This window comes from Camellia sinensis, chromosome 2 (genome assembly GCF_055761805.1).
Source record: "Camellia sinensis isolate YWXY chromosome 2, ASM5576180v1, whole genome shotgun sequence".
In the NCBI taxonomy this organism is placed as follows: Eukaryota; Viridiplantae; Streptophyta; class Magnoliopsida; order Ericales; family Theaceae; genus Camellia; species Camellia sinensis.
Genome location: NC_138962.1, coordinates 170,559,692 through 170,582,202, shown reverse-complemented (window position 1 = coordinate 170,582,202; position 22,511 = coordinate 170,559,692).

The window sequence follows — 22,511 nt, the reverse complement described above, 5'->3', positions numbered from 1 at the left end:
CATGCCTTTGCTTAAACATGCTTTCGTAGTTCATTTCGCATGCTTTGAGGCTGATTTTCACTAATCAATAAATGGATCCATATCTTTCATTCATGAGAATGGTTTCAACCAATTGAGGTTACTCAAGGCATGTAAAGGAGATCTACACATAATGGCTTAATCTCTTCGGAGATTCATCGTCAACGGTGTAGTCTCCTTCTCATGTTTTGGAAGGACCTTTTGTTTTACATCACTTCTCGGATTAGAGGACTTTAAACATCATATTTGGACAAATGGACTAATGAACGGCAAGGCCTAAAACAATTGGTTTAAAACTTGAATCAACACACTTAAAGAAAATGGCTAGAAAAGCTTGAACTTGGTCGGACGTTATGCCAAGTTCCTTGTGTCAAGGGTCACCAAGCATCAATTCATGGTGTTTTTGGTGTCCTTGAAGCATCCCAACTTCCTTTTTTTGAGTTCATTCCATGACAAAAAGGGAAGGGTGGTCTTACTCTTTGCATTTTATTAAATTTTGTCCAAAATTGCATTCGAGACCATCAAGCAATCAACTTGCTCATTGATGGCTTTTGGAATCAATTCCAACCTACTCTCAAGGATTTCCCATGACAGAGAAGGAATGAAGGACAAACAAAGCTTGAAAATGCTCTATCTGCACTGATTTCACCTCAGAGCACAAAAACAGAGTTTGCACCAAATCAATGCATGGTCGGTCCTCTGTAAGCCCGGCCGACCATCAGTAATACACAGCCGGCCCTTGGTGTGTAGCCAACAGTGCAGTTTTGCAGAAACAGAGGTAGTGGCTGAAGGTGAAACAGAGGCAATCTTGGGCAGACAGAGTAGCTTTCAAGTGATGTGCATGCAACCTCTATCCATTTCCTTTGGTGCTTGCATTAAATGTGTTTGATCGTTTAATTGTTTAATTAGCATAATGAATTGTGTTGTAATATTTAATTAGTCTAATTAGTTGTAGCTAATTAGTTGGTATTATAATATTTAATTAGCTTAGCCTAGTTAAATTCTTAATTAATTAGCTTAGATAGTTAGTTAATTATTCATTTCAAGTGTTGTAATAATTAGTTAATTAGTTTAGCTATTTATTCGGGTTTTGTAATAATTAGTCTAATTAGCTTAGTTAGATTAGTTTTAAATTAGCTCAGCTTGGCTAATTAGTTTTCGCTTTATTCATTCGGACTCTCCTTCACGAGAGCGTGTTGTAATAAGTGTACGTGTGCATGTGTGTGTCTTCCAACCCCACGTCTGTAGACATCCCATTTTTGACCATCCTCAAGACTTGGATGTTCTTGAAGGTACATCCGATGATGAGCTTGGTTGCTCGTCGAACGCTCGAAGTCCGCGGAGGAACGCCATAGGTTTGAGATTTCTAAACCCTACATCTATTCTACTTCATCTTCGGACCATGTGTAGGCCCTTTTAGCATGTTGTTGTTCATGGCCTGCCAGCCATCCTTGGGCACTGCCGGCTATGTCTCTTGGCCTGCCGGCCATTGATGTGCCCTACCGGCCATCAGTGAGCCCCTGTCGGCCATCACTGATAGCCAGCCGGACACTAGTGTATCAGTAGATATTTTCTAATATTTTGTGCCAGTTGTTTGCACAGATTGAGCCATCTGCTTGCACGTGTATGGATGGATCTCTTTGAGGGGATTTTGCATTCTCTGTGTTTGCCATCTGCTATTCCTGAACGGTTTGCCGGAGGCTTGCTTGGAAAAGCTCGCCAAAAGGTTGACCAGTTGCGGGCTCTGTCACGATGGGAACACAACTCTTGGATCTGGACTACCGCTGTACCATTTGATCCTGCTTTCACTTCTCGATGTTAGGTGTGAGAGGTATATTAGGTGGTCCTGTTGAGATACCCTTCTTGACTAATCGGCCTAGTTGTATATCGGAAGCCATAGAGACTGTTCCAAACTAGGACAGGTTGCTCACCTGAATGCAAGATTGTATGAAACCGCTTGCTTGCATATTGAACCCCTAGCTCCTGACGAGATTAGGACAGGGTAACCCTACCCCATCATAGGGGTGTTTTGGCTCTTACTTGTTTGATATGTGCTTTTAGAGTGTAACTCTGCAGGAATGTATGTATCAGTCACAAGTCTATGTATCAGTTTGAGGGTATCAATTTTGAGGCAGAAAATTTAGGACAGAAATCAGTGTTTGAGTACAGTCATCCAGCTTATAATTTCAACTGTGTGTTGTCTCTGTCTAAGCCGAGGTGCTGTGCATTTTCTGATTTTTGTTTCTTTTGTTTTTTTTTTTTCTTTTTGCAAGGTAGTATTTCACAATTGCTTCAGACGAAGCAGTTACCCCCCGAGCACTCTGGACTCGAGTAAGGTGGATTTACCGATCTGAGGATCTTATTGGAGGACAACCAGTGTTTGTTTCACTACCCCCGGTTACCAAATGGAGGAGAGTTAGGCATAGCTCACCGGTTCAGCAGTCGCCAATGCAACAGTTACTGACTACTTTACCTGTGCTCAGTCAAACCCAGTTATCTGCTTCTACTTCAGAAAGGGAAAGCACACCACTTTTGACAGATCAGCACCCCTCAGACAACATGGAAGATATGATGCGTCAACTTCAACAGACTATCGAGAATATACAATTGGATGTTGCCCGTTAAGCGGGAATTGCAGCCCAGCAGGCTGACTTGATTGCTAGGCTACAGCAACAACAACCGCAACAAGTAACAGCTTCTGCATCCCATCCACCTCCTGCAAACATTCCAGTACCCAGAGCTCCTACTCTCATAGCCAATGTCCAGGAAAATATGGACATCCCAGTGGATCCGATTCTATCCCAGACTTCCAAAGCACCAGTTTACCCAACGGAGGCACCGTTTGAGTTTGAGGTCCACCCTACTACTCTAAAAGTGAGTAAGCTAGAGAAGCTTTTTAAAGGAGCTTAGGGTGTCAATTCGATCCCAGATATAGAGGATGGTTATACCGATGCAACGGTGACCTTGCCAGATAGGTTTAAAATGCCACATATAGACCGCTTTGATGGTTCGGCTGATCCTACGGTCCACTTGCGGCTATTTTTAGATATTCTGCAGTCGATGGGCCTAACTAGACTGCAGAAGTTATCCCTCTTCGGCCGAACCTTGTCGGGTATTGAGGCCATTTGGTATGCTAAGTTAGAAAATTATGTAAAGAGGAGCTGGGAAAAGATGGCTGAGGCCTTTATTGCCCAATATTCCTCTAACACTCAAATTGAGGTCACAACTCGTGATCTCGAGGCAACTCGTCAAGAACCGAATGAGGGTTTCTCCAATTTTGTCACTCAGTGGAGGGCCAAGGCCTCCATGCTGACCACCCGGCCAGCTGAAAAGGACCAGATAAGAATGGTCGTCTGTAATCTGCAACCAAGGCTGCTACAAAAGATGATAGTTTTACCTCTACCTACATTTGCCGACCTCCATGAAATATGGGTGCAGATAGAGGATGAGATGAAACAAGGTCTGATAGACCATGAGAAAGAGCAGCCCAAGAGGGCTTTTACACACAGTTCAAATGCGGCTACGAGTAGTAACGCAGCTGCAAGGACCTCTGATGTTGGTATGGTCACCACCACATCGAAAATAGCCACCCCCTATGCTGGTACATCTGAAACCACCTCACAACCTGTAAAGCACCAACCCCGAGGTCTGAGGGTTTTCACCCCACTCTACATGTATTTATCTACGGCCTTGAGGATCCTAATCAAAAAGGGGCATCTGAAGCCCCTGGAGCCGCGCCCATTGCCTAATCCCCTCCCTCCTACACACAACTCGGCCAAGTACTGCGCCTTCCACCAGCAGCATGGTCATGATACCGACCTATGCTTTAGACTCCGTCATGAGATTCAGGATCTCATTGACAACAAAGTGATAGCACCTCCTCAAAAGCCTAACGTCACTACAAATCCTCTCCCACCACATAATCAAACCCCTTTACCCCGGCAAATAAACCTTATCCAAACACTGGCTGTCCCATACGACCCCAGTATATACATCACCCCCTCTCACCTACCCAGGCCGGCACTGTTCATCCCAGAAAGCATAGACCTGTGCATGATGAGCGTGTCCATGTCCCAACCCGAACCTATGGTGGTGGCTGTGGTAGAAGAAGGCATGCCTGAGGGCTTTGTGAGCTTAACTGAAGAGGAGTACAACCCTTGCCATTACATTGTGCTAACTAGTCAGGCCAGACCAATGGTGGAATTGACGACAGGGATAGAGGTTAATGTAGTCCGGGAGGAAGAGCCAAGCTAGGGACTGGATGACTTAGCTGACCTCAAGGAGAACATCAGTAATCTACAGTTCTTCGATAAACAAGATCTGGAGAATGTACAAATTGGCTGGTTTGATATAAATGGATCAACGGATAATACGGGGTGGCTCAGTGATGAACCAGATGTTGATGAGGGGTCTCAACCAAAGCAGGAACAGTTGGAAACAGGAATGTCTGCAACGGCCGGAATGGTTGACGGCAAGGGAGAATTGCTGGAGAGCACTGGTACTAAGAATTTTGCTTAAGAACTGTGTAGCATTTGTACAACTGATACAGAATAGGAGGCCACATTGAAGCGGTTCGAGCATGAAAAAACTGAGAATGATCAGAAGGCTAGAAAAGCCAAAGGCCCTGCAGGGACTGACTGTGTTGTGGATGTGGGAATACTCACAACGGAACCGAACAATTACTTGTCGGTTGCCGGAGAAATGTGGTGGGAAGATGATGATTTGCATCTTGCCCACACGGACGAAGATTGGGGACAGAATCTGCCAGATGATACATGATATTTCGAGGAAGTCGATCACATAACTCGGAGCGGGCGGTATTTTAAGCCCCCACAACTGGATCAACCAGAAGCATTTGGGAAGGATAAGGAAGCTAAGAAACAAAAATAGAAACTTCTAGAAGAAGAAGCTATACTGAAGTAGCTGAAGAAAATTCAGGCAGATATATCCATTTGGGGATTGCTCATGGCTTCGCAGGTACATAGACAAGCCGTTCTATCAGCAATGGATAAGGCTAAGCTCTCTATCGACACAACCCCTGAGCAGTTAGTGGGACTGATCTTCCAAAGAAGGGCTTCGCCCACTTTGACCTTTACAGATAAGGAATTGTCGCCTGAGGGCTCTGGGCACAACAAGCCACTATACATCTCTTTTGAATGTAAAGAGAAGTGGATACCAGTCATCTTGGTTGATACTGGGTCTGTAATTAATGTGTGCCCATCACGCATGGCCTATGCTATCGGTTTGAAGCCAATAGACTTTGTACCAACGGCCCAGGTGATTCGGGCTTATGACAATACAAGCCGGGAGGTGATGAGGACAGTTCGGATCAGAACCCAGGTTGGCCCGGCATAACAGAACATTAAGTTCCATGTCCTAGACATTTTGGCCACTTTTAACTTACTCCTTGGACGACCGTAGCTGCACCAAGTGAGAGTTGTCTCTTCCACTCTGCACTAGATGCTGAAGTACCCCCATGGGAAGGGGGTAGCTATTGTTTTTGGGAATTCTTCTATACATCCTCCGCCGGAAGTCACTACACCGGTATTAGAAATTGTACACGGCAATGAGGATGTCTTTTTGTTTGGATTCACCTTGGCTGAGGCTCGGGTAATGCAAGTTATTCTGGCTATTGATGAGGGGTTATACGCCAGTGCTCAACTGTCTACCTTATGAATAAGCTACAACATGTATCCGGAATAGGATTGGGAATGAGCGGGCGGAAGGGCGTTGCTACGTTGGCTGATGTGCCACATAACCCTTATACCTTTGGTCTAGGTTACACGACTACCAAAGAGGATTGGGTAAGAAAGAGAAAGGAAATGGCAGGAAGGGCCAAAGCTAAGTAAACTAGAAAGCACTATGAGCTGGTGCATAGACCCATTCAAGGAACCCTGAATGGCCGCTTTGTCCGGGAGGGAGAAGATTTCCCATTTTGTGGCTTTCCTGAGCCATGGTTGAACTCTGAGAAGCGGTGTTTGCCCAGCTTTGAGATCTTCTTTGACCTACAACTGCAAGGGGATAAAGTTGTAGAGGAACAGACTGACCTACCAGCTGAGGCTGAACAATGTATAGAGGATGAGTCTGATGGCATAGAACTTGAGATAGGAGCAGCACTGTCTTGTCTTCTTTCAGATCCTTAGATCAAACCAGAGAGCTTGGGGGATGACTTCACCGTCTCCATGATTGGAGATTAATTGGCTGTGGACCCTTCTGGTGGCATTCTGGATGTATCTATTGCACCCTCCCTTGTTTAGTAGTTCGAGGAGGGTTTTTTATCCAGCAGTTCTGAATCAGGTAGTGAACCGGAATCTAATTCCACAGAGTCTGTGTAGTCAAAATCAGATTCTAGTTCTTCTGAGTCGGAGCCTGGTATTCTTGGGGTTGATAACCCAAATGTCGTTGTTTTGTCCAGGTCATCTTTTTCCTTTTCTTTTGAGTCGATTGTAACCGAGGATTTAGACGAGCTGGAAGTTGTGAATGAGAATGGTACCACTACTGTTTCTGAGTACTTTTCTGTGCCACTTGTGTATTGCATTGATTATGACTTTCAAAATTTTGATAAAAACGACGAGGAAGGAATTTCTCTAGTTTTGAAACATTTGATTGATCGAGAGGTTGAGAGGTTTGTAAAACCCCTGGTTGATAAAATCACTACAATTAACATAGGTACTGAGAACGATCCGCGTTTGGTCCAGATCAGGTCCACGTTGTCTTCGGAGGAACGCGAGCGCTTAGTCGCTTTATTAAAATATTTCAAAGATGTTTTCGCGTGGTTCCATGAAGACATGCCTGGAATCGATCCTGAGATTGTATAGCATCGGATCCCTCTTGACCTTGAGGCCCGAACCCTCAAGCAAAAGCTTCGGAGAACACGCCCGGATTGAGCTTTGAAAATCAAGGAAGAGGTCACCAAACAGATAGATGCAGGATTTTTTCTAGTATCTGAGTATCCTACTTGGTTGGCTAACATTGTTCCGGTGCCGAAGAAAGATGCAGAATTCGGGTGTGTGTGGATTTCAGAGATCTGAACAAAGCTAGTCCGAAGGACGACTTTCCTCTACCGCACATCGACAAATTGGTGGACTTCACCGCAGGCCATGCGTGGCTATCCTTTATGGATGGTTTTTTGGGTATAACCAAATCTTGATGGCACCTGAAGATAGGGAGAAGACTGTCTTCACCAGGCCGTAAGGAACATACTGCTACAGGGTAATGCCGTTCGGTCTGAAAAATGCTGGGGCTACTTATCAACGGGCTGCAACCACGATCTTGCATGATATGATCCACAAAGAGGTTGAGGCATACGTGGACGACATGATTTTCAAGTCCAAGGAAAGAGAGGGCCACTATATCGCCTTGAAGAAATTTTTCCAACGGATCAGAGAATATCGGTTGCGACTGAATCCACAGAAATGCACTTTTGTTGTCATAGCAGGGAAGATACTGGGGTTCTTGATCACACAAAGGGGTATTGAGGTTGATCCTTCCAAAATCAAGGCCATACTAGAAATGCTACCACCAAGGACTGAAAAGGAGGTGCGAGGCTTTCTAGGTAAAGTGCAATTCATAAGACAGTTTATTGCAAAATTAACCTTGACTTGTGAACCACTATTTGGTCTCCTGAAGAAAGGAAAGAAATTCTAATGGGATGACCGATGCCAGATTGCTTTTGAGCAAATCAAGCAATATCTACAGAACCCACTAGTGTTGTCACCGTCAGAGCCGGGGAAGCCGTTGATTTTGTATCTGTTAGTAACCGACATGACAATAGGCTGCATGCTTGCGCAGGAATCTTAGGATAGAGTGGAGAGGGCCATCTATTACCTGAGCAAGAAGATGCTGGAATATGAGACCCGTTACACCTCGCTGGAGAAGGCTTGCTTGGCTTTGGTATGGGCTACCAGGAAATTAAGGCACTACCTGTTAGCTCACTCCATAATTCTGGTTCTGAGATTAGATCCCATCAAATATCTCTTCCAGAAACCAGCACTTACGGGCAGGCTAGCCCGTTGGTTGCTTCTTCTCTCCGAATTTAATTTGAAGTATATGACTCGCAAGTTTATGAAAGGGAGAGCGGTAGCGGAGTTCCTAGCCGATCACCCAGTGACGGGCGATGAAGCAGTAGAGCATCTATTCCCAGATGAGGCTATTCTGCAAGTCGAAGAAGAGATTTGGACTATGTACTTTGACGGAGCGGGTCCTAGTGGCAATAAATTATTTTACGAAGTGGGTCGAGGCTCAATCCTATGCAGTGCTGAAAGTGTCACGTGTAGCCAAGTTCATCAAGAATAATATCATCTGTCGTTATGGAGTCCCAAATGAGATCATCTCGGACATTGGTTCCCACTTCAAGAAAGAAGTGATCGACTTGTTGGAGAAATACAATGTGGCTTTTCATAAGTCATCCACATATCAGCCACAAACCAACGGAGCTGTTGAGGCCACCAATAAGAACATCAAACACATTCTATAGAAGATGGTGGAAACCTATAGGGACTGGCCAGACAAGTTGCCATTTGCTCTTTGGGGCTACAGGACATCAATTCGAACATCTACTAGGGCAACTCCGTATTCTCTAGTTTATGGAATGGAGGTTGTTCTGCCGATTGAAGTTGAAGTTCCATCGCTGCGGGTTATGGCTAAGTGCCAGATAGCAGAAACAAATTGGCAGCAGAGCAGGTTTGAAGAACTTATGTTGTTTGACGAGAGGAGACTGAAAGCACTGTACCATGTCCAAGGTTATCAACGCAGGATTGCCAAGGCTTTCAATAAGAAAGTTAAGTCTAGGAACCTGAAAGAAGGGGATTTGGTGCTCAATGACAACCAAGCTCCCATCCATGACCCTAGGGGCAAGTTCAGACCCAATTGAACTGGTCCTTACATCATCAAGTCAATTTGGTCGGGTGGAGCTGTCATTCTTATGGACCTAGATGGCCTTGAATTCTCCCAACTAATCGACATGGACAAGTTAAAGAAATACTATCCTTGAGTGGCTCGCTAGGCCGAAAACCAGAAAGGGCGACCTAGGCAAAAGTTAGAGCACAAAAAAATTGAAAAAAGAAACACTGAGCTCGCAAGGTTGAAAACCCGAAAAGAGCGGCCTTGGCAAAAGTTAGAGCGCAAAAGGAGAGAGTTAATACCCGAGTGGACCTGAACCGAACTACGTAAGGCTTGATTCCCATCTTCGGGATACGTAGGCAACTTCATTCTAAAGTCTAGCCATATACACTTCCAAATCAACTGTGTCCATCAGATTGTTTTGGTCATCTTTGTCTTTTCTGCGTCCAAGAGTTCGGTTGTGATCTTTGCTATGAGAGCTGGTTACAGTGCAATGCAGTGCAGTGCTATTCAGACAAGTGGCAACTTTCCATTTGCTGGATTTGGGGTTGTACATCTCAAGGATAGATTCCGGGTGTGTCCAGTTGTGATCCTTATTGAAAATGGTTTTGAAAAGTTTTAGTAAAAGTTGATTTTGTTCAAATTAATCTTTTTACAATTTAGATCATTTTTGGACCAAAAAAAAAATTACAGCGCCCATAACCTTTAATTTCATTGATTTCAATACAGAGTTCTCTACCTCTTGGTACAAATCGAAGTTGCTTTTATTACATTCAAAAGGAAAACTTGAAATTACAGATTAAAGCAATAAACTTGGGGCACAGTAGAGTCAAGTGTTCCTGCGTCCCCTCCCAGAGCTTGTGGAAGCTTCGGATGCTAAAGTAGGCCCGGTTTGCGCTTCATCTTCAAACCAGGCTATGCATTTGCCAAAAATGGTGCAACTAAAATTGGGAGTGGGAGCCAGAAGTTCTCTTGTCCTCCATGCAGTGAGATATCAAGCTAGTTGTGAACCTCAGATTGGAAATGAAGTCGGGTACTCTACCCCCTTTTGTAGGAAAATCTGGTTGTGTCCGAACTGACACCTGAACTGAAAGGGAAAATAGAAGACACGGTGTGTCAAGCCAATCAACTGGATGCCAGGTTGTCGAGACATGTTGTAGCTCATATCGGGAAGATCAAACCGGTGGCAACGCGAAACAATGTCAACAGCGGACCTGTTACACATCCAGTGCCACCACCACGCCTTATTCGGGAAATCAACTAGCCGTTGGTGAAAGAAATAGCTGCGCGCTGAATATGCAGGGCAAGAGTCCACTACTTTCAACCTACCCATGAGCCATACCTGGGGAGGGATGAAGAATAAGAGAGATTAAAGAATAGAAAGGTATATGTGGAGAGAAAAAGTGAGAAAGGGTTTTAGAGAGAAAAATAGAGCTTGAGGGCCGAGTGATGTGAGAAAAACATGTGAGAATGGCGGGAAACAGTACCTGCAAGAGTAGTGGACTTCCTGTGAATTTGCTTGTCTCTTATCGATGGAAGGCGTCCAAGCCCATCAAAGTCTCGGCCAATGCTAAGCCAATGCAGCTCTTGCCCTCTTTCAAGCCTTGGGAAACTTCGATCAAGCAAATGCTAGACCCTCCGAAGCCAGGGGCAACTAGAAAATAAGCCAACATACACAAGCAAAGGGTATGCTGTCGAAAATTTTGCCAGAGACAATTGCTGCGGTCGCCGGCGTCAGAAAATCGATGAATCAGCCTGGGGATATCCAGCTCTCCGTTGTGAACCAAAGAACGAGCCTCATGTAAAGTGAACCCACACATCCTTCCTAAAGCTTGGATGTGGCCAAAATGAGACTGTGGCAAGATTTCCTCATCACGCCGGGATTCCATCATGACTTGGAATTCTTCGATTGTGGGGCATATCTCTTCTCCTCCAAAGCTGAAAACATGTGTAACCGAGTTCCAACATCTAGCTGCGGCGTGGAGGAACGGAAAACACAGCGGAGTACGACTTAGCAGGAATAGTGCATTTATCTCGAAACCTCGGAAATTCAACTTGTCTGAGCCATCTAAAGCTACAATCCAATTTAAGAGTTTTTCAGCAAAGAATGGCTTCATTTGGGGCAAAAATAGAGCTGGAATGAAGAAACCACGAAGTTAGAGCTTTTGTAGAAGAGAAAGCAGTGAGTGGAGGCCAGGTGTTAACGTTTTGGAGGTTCTGATCATCGATGGCCAGCAGAGGCTCATCAATGGCTAGCAGGGGCACATTGATGGCCGGCAGAGGAAAATGATGGCCGGCAGGCCATCCTTCATAACTAGAAGCCTCCCTTTCAGGCTCACTGTTCTTCTTTGTGAAGATTCAGTTGCTTGCATCAGTTGTATTCTGTTATTCGCATCTTTTGAGGTCTTGTTTTCAGTCCTTTTGGGCTTGAGCATGTTTATTTAAGTTGTAATTGTCTGGTTTTGCTTATTGAGTTGTATTTATGTTGTTTATCAAGCCTTTGTTTTGTTTATCGAGTTGTATTTGTATTGATTAGCCTGTCAAGGCCAAACTTATTTCTTTTTATGGTATGCGATAATGCTCATAATGCAAAATATAACCCTTTTTAATCAAAAGTTGATTTCATTTCGATTATGGTCACTTTTTGCAAAAGAGTACAAGTTTTTAAAGAAATAAAACTCGTTTGAACTGTACAAAGTGCCACTACTACTAGCAAAAAGAAACTAAGTCAAAAGCATAGATAGATCAGCGCTGGCTATCTCAAGCTCGAGAGGTCCTCATCATCCTCTTTCTCAGCGGAGTGGACTCTGAAGCACTGTCTCCATCAACGCCACCGTCCAAATCTGAATCAGAGTTTGAATCGAAGCCCTCCTCAGCCTCCGCAGCCTCACCACTTGTGAAATTTGAACCAGCGTCATCGTCTCTGTCCTCAAATGACTCTAACTGAAGACTCGCCACCTCCTCATCCTCGCTCATCTCATCATCATCATCATCGCCTAGGATGGGCTCTGAAGGGCCACTCTCGTCAACGACGCCCCTAGCTCTACCTCGACTGCGTATTGGAGCCTGTCTTTTTCTCCTCTCTACTGCTAGAAGAGGTACTGAAGGTCCTGCCGCGGCTGCCGCGGCTGCTGTAGGTAAAGGTGGAACCTGAAAAGGCAGTTGGCATATGTCAACCACAGTATGTGTATCAGAGAGTGGTGTGCAGAATAGGTACATGCAGAGTAAGAATACAATGCGAGAATGCAGTGTGTCAGATGTGATCAATACGTGCAGTGTATCAGTGCAGGGTAAAGAATTGTTTAGTTGAAATGCCAGTTTCAATATATCAACATAGATTTGATGACCGAAATGTAAAAAGACTGAAATCTTTTACCTCAATGCCATGGAAGCTGAGTATTGACTCCCTCCTCAAGATCATGCCCTCGAATGAGGCCAATATCTCGAGTTACCCATCCACGTACTCTGTGAAGGACTGCAAATGCAATTTGAAACGATCAGTATCTGGAATGAATAAATGTCTGAGTATCTAAGCAAGAAATGTAAAATGAAATGAAAACTAAAGTGCATACTGGAGGCGCATCAGGCGCCCTAACGTATCTATGGCCAGACAACGGAGGCTCGATCGGAATCTGGTAAGCCACTCCGGAGTGCCGCCAACCTGTCAGCTCGGTCGGAAGCTCTGGCCAACCAGCCCTCCGCTCTGCCTGAGGAATCCCTCTGCCACAGGCTGTGCTCGCCTGACTCACTCTGCGTGTCACCCTCATGGCAGGAGCTTTCACTCCTTCACCTCTGCGAACGTCGGTCAAAGGCAACATCAGGTGTGTCTGGATGAAGGTCGCATAATCGCCCTCTACACGGAAGTAATCCGCCTCCAGCCCTACATGAACTGGATCACCTTTTCGACAGATAGTCCGTGTATCGCTCTCATGGACATTGAAGGCGCCATCGGTATGAATGGGGCAGGCAGACCCAAAGTCTGGCGCGCAAAATGCTCGCCCAAGAACCAGGCGCGGCAAATCGGGCCCTCGAGAAGAATGCGATGGCGGGTGATGACACGAGCTGTATCATATTGGGCTTAAAGCCGTGACGATATCACAGCCCAGGGCTGCCATGTGATCTGAAATGGAAATGAACAGATGATTAGTCGCTGTTACTCGTTAATGTATGGATTCAAATGGTTGAGTTATTGTGTTACCTCATGCGCTGCAACCACATCAAAATACTGGCGGAAAACATGAAGTTTTCCCGGGTCCTACAGCGGAACAGGCCGTCATATACCCCGAGAAAATGGGACTGTCACTAGAACCTCCTCTATAAGATCTGGAGCAAGAGCCGAGAAGTATGCATACACCCATAGTTGCAGGGAAAGTACGATGATGTGCAATCAATATAGCATGAGTAGGTATAGAAAATGCAAAGCAGAAAGCATATAGTGCATGAGCAGGTACAGAAAATGCAGAGCAGAAGTACATGTGTTGAACAAGTGTAAAGCAAAAAATACTGAGCAGAAAATGTAAAGTGAAAAGGGGAAACTAAGTTGTGTACCTCCCAAGCCCACCAGTAGCCTCCAATCAGGCTCCCACTCCTGAGGGCAGTTGAGCTCATATATTCGTATAATGTGGTGAGGCCAGCCCCGCCCTAATCATAGAACTAAACTCAATGGAGCACTACCAAGGCACTCAGCAAATACAGGCCCACGATATTCCACCTATTCGAAAACAAGGTGGTACTGAAAATGAACATAAGAAAGCCTCTGGCGTACTGCTTTGTCGCCTCGACTGTCTCAGGCTCAGTCCCCCTGAATTGCTCCTCAAACCAGCTATACCGAACCATGCCTGACTAGTGTGTCAATTGATGTGCCCTAAGCAATGTGATCCATGCTGCCTCTCACTCCCCCATATCAGGGTCGAGAAGGATCGGATCGCCCCTACGCCCAAGCCAGTGATCATGGCAAAGTTGTAAGGGGTCATCGTCATCTCCCTCGTGGTGGAAAAGTAGAAGAAGTTGATGGTGTTCCACCACCTCTCCGCCAAAGCCCCTAAGAGAGGACGGCTCCCTACGACCCGAGTCAGGTTGGAGCAGAAGATACCGAAGCCTGTATCATCAATAATGTCGTGAACCCCAGCTGGGAGCTCACCGTACCAATCTCGAGCGGTCGTCATACCACTGTGATATCCCTATTCCGTAATATGTTAATTGGTCCTTAACATCAATGTGATTATGTGTTTAATATGATTTTGTGTGCCATTATGTGAAAATATGTGGTTTTGAATTTCTATCTGTTCACCGTAGGAATATCTGTTTGATTATCTGCTTTGGAAATTAATTGAAGGCCTTATCAGCCACAAAACCCGAAATCGATTACGACATTGTGATTAGCGTAATTTTTAGAGCCTACGGTGAAATTTAATTGAAAATTGATTCGAATCAAAATAATTAGATTCAGAACAATTAATTAAGTGCTCAATTATTTAAAATTGACAAATTGACTTAGTGGGGCTATATAAGAGGCCATATACACTCAACCTCTCTCTTTTTTATTCATTTTGGCTGATTTTGGGCTCTTGAGTGTGAGAGAGCCGAATTAGAGAGAGAGAGTATAGGAGATTGGGGTTTTGGTCTTGAGGCTTGGAGATTTTGGAAGATTACTCAAGAAATTGCTTTAGATTGAAAAGTTTGAGCCTCTAGGTAAGTAAATTCATGAGTGTAAGTTGTAATGTTGTGAATTCAAGTGATATGGTAGCTCATGGCAAAGAATTACGTTGATTTTGTTGACTTGAAAGTCCATATGTGCATACATGTGTGTAATTGCCATGAATTTGTATAGTTGAGTATGAAAAATATGATCCGTGTAGAAATTTGGTTAGAACTCATGCTTGTGATCACCATTTGCACCATTTAAGTTTAAATGGGAGTTATATTCCACATGCATGTACAAATTATGAGGAAATGAGTTTGAGATACATGGAATTGTTATCATGAAAGCAAGTTTGGTGTAATTTGGGACATGCATGTGTTTGATTCATGAAATTGAGCTTCATTGTGTTGTGATTTGGTGTTTATACCATGTTAGTACATGATTATGTGAAGTTTGAGCCAAAAGCATGCATCTAGAACCATTGAATGTCAAATTGGAGCTCAAGAACATGTTATGGAAAACCCATAAAATTTGATGTCTGCTCGAGTGGGAAAACCGCCGCTCGAGCGTGAATTTCGTGCTCCCAGTATTTTCTACAGACATGGTGTCCGCTCGAGCGGGGAGCCATGTAGAGAGGCCTTCCGCTCGAGCGCTAGAGTTCGCGATTGAGCATAAATTTGACGTATCTAGTACTTTTGTAGGCCTCAAGGGTCCACTCGAGCGGGGAAGTCCACGCTCGAGCGAGGACCCTATTTTCTAAAATTTTGAAAAGACATTCTGTGTTTCATTTTCTGTTCTCTTTCACTTCCAAGTACTCTTAGGCATGCATTGAGCATTGTAATTGAGTTAAATAGATAAGAATGAAGCCTAAAGAGGAAAATATGAATTTAGAACGAATCGAATTATTTGTGACCCTTTTGTGTTCATAGAATGTGTAGGGTCGAGCTCCAGGGCAAACCAACCAACCGATCACTGTGAGTAATATCTTAACAGAGATATTTGAAATATGTTGTTGTCCAATTGCTTACTTTTATGTAATTTTTATAAGTTCATTGATTCGATTGGTGGACAATGTTTGCTATACCAAAAGAGTGAGCCAGAGGCCAGTCTGATCTGAATAATAGAATGAATGGGCCAGAGGCCGTTTTGACATAAATGAATGGGCAAGAGGCCGTTTTGACATGAATGAATGGGCCAGAGGCCATTTTGACATAAATGAATAGGCCGGAGGCCGTTTTGACATGAATGAATGGGCTAGAGGCCATTTCGACATGAACGAGTGAATGGGCCAAAGGCCATTTTGTCATCTGAATGGGCCAAAGGCCGTTTTGACACAAATGAAAGTTTGAATGGGCCAAAGGCCAGTTTGTTTGGAACCGCAGGCCCTTGACCTAAATTTTGTATACATGTTAAATAGAAATATGAATTGGGCCTAAGGCCGTTTGTAGCATGTTGTTCTACATATCATCTGTATAGCTTCTTTAATTGATATTATTCACTAGGCTTTTGCTCACACTCATTCATGTGTTTGTAGGTGAGCCAAGGGAAGTCCAAACCCAGCCCCAGTGAAGTCTATGTGGAGCAACAAAGGTTTTGGGAGAGTCAGCCCTTGCGTCTCACGTACGAGACCCGTCTTCGCCCTTTTGTTATGTATTTATATTTTGTCATGTTGGCGAAGACTTTGCATCTGTTGTATATAGTCGTGATGGGTTGACTTAGACTTATATGATCCTGTATGTACAGAACCTTATGTAATACATATTTTGTTGTGAGTTATTAATATGCATATGTATGGTTTGTTATGATGTGCCATGTAAGCACAGCTCTATGGACAAAGTTTTAAATTACTTCCGTTTGGCCCCCATTAACTCTGTTAAAATACGTTTCGTTTGGTTTGAGGCCGTAGGTAATCTCATGATTACTAGCCAGTTATGTCCTTAACCCACGGGGGCGTGTTCGGGTCATGACAACCATAGCCTCTAAACGAGCGGGATCCGTTCTATGATAATGCATGAGATGCAAGCAGATCAGGCAATAAAAGTACAGTTGAATATAAAGCAGTAATGTATGAGATACAGTCGAATCAAGGCAGTCTATGAAATCAGATCAAAACAGTGCAAGAAATGTAAACAATTAAGGATAGTACTGCAGAAAAACAGTTTACGTACCTCTACGGCGATGGCCGACAAATGAGACGCTGGCTCTCTTAGTAGGAGGTCATGTGGTGCATCCTCAACAAAGTCAGTAAAGGATTTGATGCCTCCTGCGGTGGGTACTATGTGAGTCTGAGGATGGTACCTCGCTAGATCGAAAGGGCATATGCTCGTGGTAATAGCTCCGGCTCGGCCTCTGGCTCGACCTCAAAGTCTGCCTCGAAATCTACTGGAGGAAGCTCGCGGAGAGCCCCATCGTGAGGAACATCATCTGCCATCTGAAATAGGTGCAAGATGAGCAAAAATGAGGAACAATGAAGGAAAAGGGTGAAACTTTGAAAAAGTCAACCCTATGAGGGAGGAAAAGTCAAAGAAAGTCAAAGCTAGGAAAAGTTCACAAAACTCGAGAGAAACTTGAGGGAAATGAGCCTAGAATGGTGGAAATGAGGAAAGAAGCATCGAAATCAAATTCTAATCGGTTCAAAGTGAAGAGAACTAGGAGGATTTAGCGAATAAAGTTTGTATAGGGTGTTAGAAAACGCATAGAAAGCATGGATCTAGAGAGAATGAGCACCTAGAGAGAGAGGGAAGTGATTTTCATGCAATGATTTGTGGGGAAATGATGTTTGGAGTTGTGTACTTAAAGGCCCAAGAGTGAAAAGTCCAAATTGCCCAAATCTACCATCGATGGCTGGCAGTGGCACATCAATGGCCGGTAGTGGTACACTGGTGGCCAGCAGGGCACACCAGTGGCCGACAGGTTTCCAGCGGCTCCCCATGGTGGCCGGCAGGTTTCCACAAGCCTCTCCTACATCCCTAGCTCTATTTTGTATCCTTGGATTCCAAGAAATGCAGGGGGTGTGCAGAGTTTGATTCAGAAAGTCTTCGCGGAAGCTCAGAATTGCGTTTCCAGTGCGCGATGGTCGACACTCATCAACATAAACAAGGTGTATCCTTTTTAACATGTTGCAACTCTTCCGAGAGTTAAATCGGAAGTTGCCTTTGAGTTGTCTTTATCAAGCACACTTTTGTCGTTGCATAGAATGTGCATTTCTTTGTCGTTGCATGGGACATGCATTTTGAATTGTTGCATAGAACATGCATCACCATGTTTGCATAGAATATGCAGGTTGCATTGAATATGCATTGTTGATTATTTTGCATAGAACATGCTCTCGCTCACACCGTATAGAATATGCTCCTATTTTGTTTCTTGCGTGTTGTGCATAAAACATGCCTCTAACATTGTGTCACGGTTATTTGTCTTGCATAGAACATGCATTTTTTATTGAATTGTACCTGTTAAGTTTCTTTCTTATGTAGGCATGATATTGTATGTACGGTTCATTCAAAGATGGTGCAGTCAGACGATATTCAGAGGAACTCCGGGTAAAATCATTCATGTCCTTTGAACCCCTTGTTGGTTAGAAACATTCGAGTACACCAGGTGTTTACACCACTTCCTTGTTGGTTAGAAACATTCGGGTATGCCCGATGTTTATACCACCCCCCCGGTGTTTACACCACACACCTTGCTTTGGTTAGAAACATTAGGGCGTGTCCCCGATGTTTATACCACCCCCTGGTTAGAAGCGTTTGGAACATGCTCCGATGCTTATACCACCCTGTTTTGGTTAGAAACATTAGGGCATGTCCCCGATGTTTATACCACCCCCCGGTTAGAAACATTAGGATGTGTTCTGATGTTTATACCACCCTCCAGTGTTTGCACCGCTCTTTTTTCCCTCTCACACGTGACGCGCTAGGACGCTTTGGTTAAATGCATCCGGATGGATTCCAATGCTTATACCGCTCTTTGTTTTGGCTACATAATGTTTGGATGTGTTTCTATTGTTATCACTATTCTCTGTGGTTCGAAACCTTAGGGTATTTCCTTAGGTTCACACCATCTTTCTCCTCGTGTGGGCAACGCGTTGGAATCTTGTTTCACGCCTCGGGTGCGCCCGAGGGTTGTGTTCTTTACCTTTCCTGCGTGAGGCACAGTTAAGATTGCATAATTTTCTTATATCCTTTCTACATGAAATGTGATTTGGTTCATGTGTAATTGCTTATGTATGAGTTTGTTGTAGCATTTCTTTACATAACATTTGCATCTAGATTTTTCATTATAGCCCTCATTGCATGATCATAAGTTATGTTCTGCATCGTGCATATCATTTGCATTTTACCCCAGCCTGAGGGCGTAACTATATTGTTATCTTGGTTGTTTTGTCTGAGTCTTCGGCCTTGTCAAAAATGGGTCGTCTCTGGGCTTTGACATTCGCTCACGTCATTTCATAACTTCCGAGTTCTGTCAAAGAGGCGCAACTGTAGACACCCCATTTTTTACCATCCTCAAGACTTGGATGTTCTTGCAGGTACATGAGATGATGAGTTTGGTTGCTCGTCGAACGCTCGAAGTCCGCGACGGAACGCCATAGGTTTAAGTTTTCTAAACCCTGCATCCATTCTGTCTCATCTTTGGACCATGTGTAGGCCCTTTCAGCATGTTGTTGTTCATGGCCTACCGGCCATCCTTGGGCACTACTGGCCATGTCTTTTGGCTTGTCGGCCATTGATGTGCCCTACCGGCCATCACTGATAGCGGGCCGGCCACCAGTGTATCAGTAGATATTTTCTGATATTTTGTGCTAGCTGCACAGATTGAGCCGTCTTCTTGCACGTGTATTGCTGGATCTCTTTGAGGGGATTTTGCATTCTCTATATATAGAAGCCCCCTCTTGCATGTTTGGGGGTTAGAAAATTTTAAAGACAAAAAAATTCTCTCTCTAGAATTCTCTCTCTCTTGATATTTTGTGCCTTAAAGCCTAAATTATCTACACTTTAGAAGAAGATATTGGCTTGATTTGGTTTGATTTGGTGTCTAGCTTGCATCTTGTCTTCTAGAGGTAGAACACTTGTGTTTTAAGTTTAATTTAAATCTTGTTTTGCCATCTTTACATACTATTTTGAGACTGGTTTTAACCTCTGAAAATCTCTGTTTTTAGGGTCTACAATGGTGGTTTGAGGTTTGATTGGAGTTAGGGGTGGTCCACCCTTCTTGAAGCTTGCTTGCTAAGTTGTTGTGCCATCTTTCAAAGTTTTTTAAATCAAACTTTTTGGCCTTTCTAACCACTGAAAATCAGAGTTATTTCAGTGGCAAAAACTCTGTTTTGAAGTCCAAAAGTGAAGGGGTTAGCCTCCCCTCCTTATGTCTTGTTTGCATGTGTAGATAGCTTAACATGTGACCATGTTTTTCTAGCATTTTGTGACTTGATCTCAGCATGTTTTTGAATCTACTTTGACTTGTTTTACCTCTATTCGGGGCTGATTAAGTTACTTGATGCTTGCTTTGTATGCTTGTAGTGCAATTGTGCCTAATAGTCTAGTTTGTGCTATGTGTTGGCTTCTTATTCTAGCTTTTTTTAGCTTACTTGAAGCATGTTTTAGGACTCCTTTTAAGCTATTTTTGGACTATTTTGAAGTGTTTGTACCTTGTGAGCTTTGTATTGTATGCCTATAGTGTAGTAGTCTTCACTAGTTTGGTGTTTTTGGCTTTTAAACATGATTTGCATGAGTTGCTTGCATGTTATAGTGTCATTTTGCATGTAATTTCAGCACATACAATCTCTACAACCTCCCTCATTTCATCATTTTTTCATTTGCTTTGAGGGTTGGTTAGCCTTAGGGTTGTGTTTAAGCTTGAGATTGAGACTTGTGCTTAATGGTTTTAATCCTCTTTTGAGGGTTTCTACTAACCAACGGCATGATCTCTCTCATGCCTTAAATCATCCCCTTGGTTGACCCCTCTCTCATTAGAGGACACTCACCTTGGACAAATCAACTAAAGAATGGTTTGGTAACTTAAAATGTGTAAACAAAATTTGACAAGTAAAACTTGAGCAAGTTAAGCATGTTGTGTTGCATTGCATGTGTTCAATCGAACGTTATATTGAACATATGGAAGATTGGAGCATTTCATACTCAAAGTGATGAAATGAGCCAATCTCCTTGGTCTCTATTTCCTTTGATCACACATGATAAGGTGATGGCCTCGAGTCTTGTTTTGTGCATTTCTTGAAATTGTGCTGTTTGGATCTTTGGCCATCATGCATTGAAAATGCTTGATTAGTGGTTTTGGATCCAAGAGTACCACTCCTTTGATGTTTTGAGATGATAAGGAAGGGTACAATACAAACATACCCTTGGAAAACTCTCAATTTTCCTCTATTTGTGCTCTGTTGTAGTGTGGTGATTCAAAACACCTGTGGCCGGCAGTGGCTCATTGGTGGCAGTGGTTCACTCTTGGCCGGCAAGGCACATTTTTGGCCGGCAGCAATCAACCATGGCCGGCAGGCCACTGGTGTAATCCTCAGCATTGAATTGGTAAGGTGGAGCAGAAAGATTCTAGAGTGTGTTCAACCCGGCAAACAGAGCCTCTCGGGAGTGAACAAAAGGCTTTTCGGGGCGAGAGCCGAGTGCATGCATATTCAACTTCCCAAAGCAGAGCTAAGGCAGTGTAGTTTAGTGCTTTACATGATTAGTTAGTGCACATTTATTTTAATTGACTAGTTTGCAAATTAGTTAAACTGTTGTAATAATTATTAGTTTGCTAGTTATTCATTTGACTTGTAATAATTAGTCTAATTCGTTTAATTAGATTAGTTAGCCTAGCTTAGCTTAGATTAGCTTAGCTCTTATTCATTCGGACCCTCCTTCGTGAGGGCATAATGTTGTAATAAGTGTGTGTGTGTGTGTGCATGTCTTCCAACCCCACGTCTTTCTCCTTTTCATTTATCCGCTTTCAATGATTAGATTATGGACATTTTCAATTAGCATACCTTATGCTTGCATGTTTGCATGTTTGCATCATTCATTTGTCTTGCATGCACTGAGGCTCGGCGCATCATTCAAACCGCATTGCAATTTCAATACACTTCTTTGAATACGTGTTTCAAAGCATGTTATCAAATTGTATCATATGCCATATTAGTAGTCGAGCCTATTAATTGCATTATTGCACGTGTTGCATTAGGCATATTGTATAGTTAGGATCATGCATATTTCTAACTAGTTTCTGTTTTGGCTTGGAGTACTCGGTAAGCTTTTACGCTTTAAAATGCTTGCATGAGTGTGATTGCCATGTTGCCATGTTTCGCATACTTGCCATGAGGCTATGTACTTACTTTCTTAACTGCGTGAATGCCTGTTGATGAGGGATTTGTTATTTGAATTGGAACGATTCAACAAATATAAGTTTTAAGCCCACTTTACAAAATGGCAAATCATGTTTTAAGCCCACTTGAGGTGGCAAATCCGCATTTCTAAGCCCACTTGAGGGTGGCAAATTCAAACCATTTTCGAAAACAAACATGAATTGAATTTGTTCCAATTCTTGCGACATAGTCTATACTTGCTTGTGTGCATCACATAGGAAAGTTAGCTAATAATCAGAATAAGAACACATAAGGTTTATAAAACATCATATCATGATTAGTAGAGACCGATCCCTTGATCGGGCGAGCGGGGGTGCTCATTTCAGGACCCTCCCCTTTCGTACCCAAGTTCCCGAGCCGAGGCAACTTTGGTGATGACGGACACGTGACCTTTGGCACGAGTTAGGGTTTCTTAAATTTCCCGAAAACAAAATATTTAGGTGGCGACTCTGTAATCTGGCAAAGCAGCATAGTTTTGCCATTATTTGATTCAAAATCTGATTTTCCAAAATGATTTGCCGGATTGGACTTTTTGGTGTTTATCAATTTCACATTGCACTTTGTGAAATTAGATTCAGAATCATGACAGGAGTCCGAACTGTAGGACCAATTCGAGCTCTCCGAAAGGGGGTGCGAAAAAGT